Source organism: Arachis hypogaea, chromosome 2 (genome assembly GCF_003086295.3).
Source record: "Arachis hypogaea cultivar Tifrunner chromosome 2, arahy.Tifrunner.gnm2.J5K5, whole genome shotgun sequence".
Lineage (NCBI taxonomy): Eukaryota > Viridiplantae > Streptophyta > Magnoliopsida > Fabales > Fabaceae > Arachis > Arachis hypogaea.
This window is the reverse complement of record NC_092037.1, coordinates 68700077-68705353: the sequence shown is the minus strand read 5'-3', so window position 1 is coordinate 68705353 and position 5277 is coordinate 68700077. Positions and strand designations below refer to the sequence as shown.

At 39.8% G+C, this 5277-nt stretch overlaps 1 non-coding gene across 1 annotated transcript; it reads right to left on the bottom strand.

The window, feature by feature from the left end:
- Positions 1-4321: 4321 nt before the first annotated feature.
- Positions 4322-4429, bottom strand: LOC112763789 (small nucleolar RNA R71). The gene has a single exon (XR_003182937.1). It is a non-coding gene; the product is annotated as a small nucleolar RNA R71 (small nucleolar RNA).
- Positions 4430-5277: the final 848 nt, after the last annotated feature.

Below are 5277 nucleotides of genomic sequence, written 5' to 3'. Positions count from 1 at the left end.
TTATAAATTTCAAATTTATTTTTAAATATCATTCATATCTTTTTAAATTATATCCTTTTCTTGTCATATTTATCTTTTATAAATCATATCTTTTATCTTATATCTTTTTCTTATTTTCGAATACCCACCCCCTCCCTTTATATCCACTTTCGGCGCCCCTCTCATCATCCACCATTCCACACTTGCTCTCCTCCTATTCCTTTTCTCTCTTTTCTTTTGCTTGAGGACAAGCAAACCTCTAAGTTTGGTGTGCTTATCCATGATCACAAAAACATTCTCACTTTGATCATGGCCCCTAAAGGAAAACAACCCAACCCAAGAGGCAAGAAAGAGAATATTCCAAAGCCACTTTGGAATCAAGGAAAGTTCTTAACTAAAGAACATTTAGACCATTACTACAAGATAATGAGCCACAGATCAGTGATCCCGGAAGTCAAGTTTGATCTGAAGGAAGATGAATATCCGGAGCTCCAAGAACAATTTCGAAACAGGAACTGGGAAATCCTAGCTAATCCTGAAACGAAAGTGGGAAGAAACATGGTTCAGGAGTTCTATGCTAATCTATGGCAGACAGACAGGCAAAGAATAATTGGAGCTGCCTTCTATGACCATCGGACCTTAGTCAGAGGAAAGATTGTTCATACCCATCCTGACAAAATCAGGGAGATCTTTAAGCTTCCTCAACTAAAAGATGACCCAGACTCCTTTAATAGGAGAATGATGAGGGTAAATAAAGGTCTGGACAAGATTGTAGAGGATATATGCATCCCCGAAGCCAGGTGGACCACCAGCACGACGGGCATCCCAAATCAACTCAAAAGAGAAGATCTCAAACTAGTAGCCAGAGGCTGGCTGGATTTCTTTGGGCGTTCCATATTGCCCACCAGCAACCGTTCTGAAGTTACCATTAAAAGAGCAGTGATGATTCACTGCATCATGTTGGGAAAAGAAGTAGAAGTCCATCAACTAATCTCGTGTGAACTATACAAAATAGCAAACAGGAATTCCAAGGATGCCAGATTGGCCTATCCAAGCTTAATTTCTATGCTCTGCAGAGATGCCGGAGTGAAGATGGGAATAACAGAGTATATCTCAGTTGAAAGGCCAATCACTAGAATATCAACGGACAGACAACAGCTACAGGATGATCCAATCAAGAGGAGAGCACAGGAAGTCCTCCCAGAACTTCCTCAATTCGAATATTGGGAACATATTGAAGCATCTATTTCCAAATTGCAAGAAGCTATGAACCAAATAAAGGAAGAACAGAACAATCAAAGCAGCATGCTTTGCAAACTGCTTAAGGAACAAGAAGAGCAAGGGCGTGATTTAAGGGAGCTGAAGCGCCAGAAATTAATCCTTGAAGGACCAAGCATCCCACAGATCAGAGGAACATCTACTTCCCAAAACACAGGTTGTTGAGTTCTAATGTTAGCTTTAACTCTGTGATAGTGTTATTATAGAAATTTACCTTAGGGGATATATATAGTAGTAGTAGTAATTAGTATATCTATTCTGGTTTTATTTCCAATTAAGTTATAATTTATTTTTCTCATCATCATCAGGCATGAATAAAATAGTAGATAATTAGAATAAAGAAGTAATTTATTTTTTTCGAGTTCTTAATAATAAAAATTATAATTAACTATATGTGGTGGCAACACTTTTTGTTCTCTGAATGAATGCTTGAACAGTGCATAATTTTTATCTTGAATTTTGTGAATATTGGCTCCTGAAAGAATGAGGAACACGAAAAATATTATTGATGATCTGAAAAATCATGAAATTGATTCTTGAAGCAAGAAAAAGCAGTGAAAAAAAATTTGTTACAAGAAATCATTGGATCAAGAAAAGGAATAAAAGCCAACAGCCCTTAAAACCAAAAGGCAAGGGTGAAAAGGATCCAAGGCTTTGAGCATCAGTGGATAGGAGGGCCCAAGGAAGTAATTCCAGGCCTAAGCGGCTAAATCAAGCTGTCCCTAACCATGTGCTTGTGGCATGCAGGTCCAAGTGAAAAGCTTGAGACTGAGTGGTTAAAGTCGTGATCCAAAGCAAAAAGAGTGTGCTTAAGAGCTCTGGACACCTCTAACTGGGGACTTTAGCAAAGCTGAGTCACAATCTGAAAAGGTTCACCCAGTCATGTGTCTGTGGCATTTATGTATCCGGTGGTAATACTGGAAAACAAAGTGCTTAGGGCCACGGCCAAGACTCATAAAGTAACTGTGTTCAAGAATCAACATACTACACTAGGAGAATCAATAATACTATCTGAATTCTGAGTTCCTATGGATGCCAAACATTCTGAAATTCAAAGGATAAAGGGAGATGCCAAAACTGTTCAGAAACAAAAAGCTACAAGCCCCGCTCATCTAATAAGAATCTGAGCTCCACTTAAAAACTCTAAAATATTATTACTTCTTAATTTCTTTTAATCCTATTTTATTTATCTAGTTGCTTGAGGACAAGCAACAGTTTAAGTTTGGTGTTGTGATGAGCGGATATTTTATACGCTTTTGGGGGGTAATTTCATGTAGATTTTAGTATGTTTTAATTAGTTTTTAGTAGAATATTATTAGTTTTTAGGCAAAAATCATATTTCTGGACTTTACTATGAGTTTGCTGTGATTTCAGGTAATTTCTGGCTGAAATTGAAGGAGCTGAGCAAAAATCTGAGTTAGGCTGAAAAAGGACTGCTGATGTTGTTGGATCCTGACCTCCCTGCACTCGGAATGGATTTTTAGGAGCTACAGAAGTCCAATTGGTGCGATCTCAACGGCGTTGGAAAGTAGACATCCAGGGCTTTCCAGAAATATATAATAGTCTATACTTTGCGTGAAGATAGATGATGTAACTTGGCGTTGAACGCCAAGTACATGCTGCTGTCTGGAGTTAAACGCCAGAAATACGTCATGATCCGGAGTTGAACGCCCAAAACACGTTATAACTTGGCGTTCAACTCCAAGAAAAGCCTCAGCTCGTGGATAACTTTAGTCTCAGCCCCAGCACACACCAAGTGGGCCCCAGAATTGGATTTTTGCACCAATTATCTTAGTTCACTCATATTCTGTAAACCTAGGTTACTAGTTTACTATTTAAACAACTTTTAGAAACTTATCTTGTACCTCATGACATTTTTAGATCTGAATTATACACTCTTTGGCAGCATGAGTCTCTAAACTCCATTGTTGGGGGTGAGGAGCTCTGCAGCGTCTCGATGAATTAATGCAATTACTTTTGTTTTCCATTCAAACACGCTTGTTCTTATCTAAGATGTTCATTCACGCTTAATTATGGAGAAGGTGATGATCCGTGACACTCATCACCTTCCTCAATCCATGAATGTGTGCCTGACAACCACCTCCATTCTACATCAGATTGAATGAGTATCTCTTAGATTCCTTAATTAGAATCTTCATGGTATAAGCCGGATTGATGGCGGCATTCATGAGAATCCGGAAAGTCTAAACCTTGTCTGTGGTATTTTGAGTAGGATTCTGGGATTGAATGACTATGACGAGCTTCAAACTCCTGAAGGCTGGGCGTTAGTGACAGACGCAAAAGAATCAATGGATTCTATTCCAACCTGATTGAGAACCGACAGATGATTAGCCGTGCTGTGATAGAGCATTTGGACCATTTTCACTGAGAGGATGGGAAGTAGCCATTGACAACAGTGACACCCTACATAGAACTTGCCATGGAAGGAACCTTGCGTGTGGGAAAGGAATTTCAAGGAAAAGTTGAAATTCAGAGGACAAAGCATCTCCAAAACGCCAACATATTCTCCATTATTAAAGTAACAACTATTTATTTTATGCCCTTTTTACTTTATACGAGGCTAAAGGACCCTATTGGTATCCTGACTAAGATTAATAAAATAAACATAGCTTGCTTCAATCCAACAATCTCCGTGGGATTTGACCCTTACTCACGTAAGGTATTACTTGGACGACCCAGTGCACTTGCTGGTTAGTTGTGTGGATTGCAAAAAGTGTGATTGCAATTTCGTGCACCACCTGCCATTGGAGCAAACAACTTTGAGCTTAAGCCTCAATTAGTTTCTCTAATGCAACAGAATTGCAAGTTTCATGGACTTCCATTGGAAGATCCTCATCAGTTCTTAGCTGAGTTCGTGCAAATCTGTGACACTGTCAAGACTAATAGGGTTGACCCTGAGGTCTACAGACTTATGCTATTCCCTTTTGCTGTAAGAGACAGAGCTAGAATATGGTTGGATTCACAACCTAAAGAAAGCCTGAACTCTTGGGAAAAGCTAGTCAATGTCCTCTTGGCAAAGTTCTTTCCACCTCAAAAATTGAGTAAGCTTAGAGTGGAAGTCCAAACCTTCAGACAGAAGGAAGGAGAATCCCTCTATGAAGCTTGGGAAAGATACAAACAATTGATCAGAAAGTGTCCCTCTGATATGCTTTCTGAATGCAGCATCATAGGTATCTTCTATGATGGTCTATCTGAACTGTCCAAGATGTCACTGGATAGCTCTGCTGGAGGATCTCTTCGTCTGAAGAAGACGCCTGCAGAAGCTCAAGAGCTCATTGAAATGGTTTCAAATAACCAATTCATGTACACTTCTGAAAGGAATCCTGTGAACAATGGGACGAATCAGAAGAAATGAGTTCTTGAGATTGATACTCTGAATGCCATACTGGCTCAGAACAAAATATTGACTCAGCAAGTCAATACGATCTCTCAAAGTCTGTCTGGAATGCAAGCTGCACCAGGCAGTACTAAGGATGCTTCATCTGAAGAAGAAGCTTATGATCCTGAGAACCCTTCAATGGAAGAGGTGAATTACATGGGAGAACCCTATGGAAACACCTATAATCCTTCATGGAGAAATCATCCAAATCTTTCATGGAAGGATCAACAGAGACCTCAACAAGGTTTTAACAACAATAATGGTGGAAGAAACAGGTTTAGCAATGGCAAGCCTTTTCCATCATCTTCTCAGCAATAGACAAAGAATTCTAAGCAGAGCCACTCTAACTTAGCAACCATGGTCTCTGATCTAATCAAAACCACCCAGAGTTTCATAACTGAAGCAAGGTCCTCCATTAGAAACTTGGAGGCACAAGTGGGTCAGCTGAGTAAGAAAATTACTGAACTCCCTCCTAGTACTCTTCCAAGCGATACAGAAGAAAATCCAAAAGGAGAGTGCAAGGCCATCAACATGGCCGAATTTGGAGAGGAGGGAGAGGCAGTGAACGCCACTGAGGAAGGCCTCAATGGACGTCCACTGGCCTCCAATAAGTTCCCTAA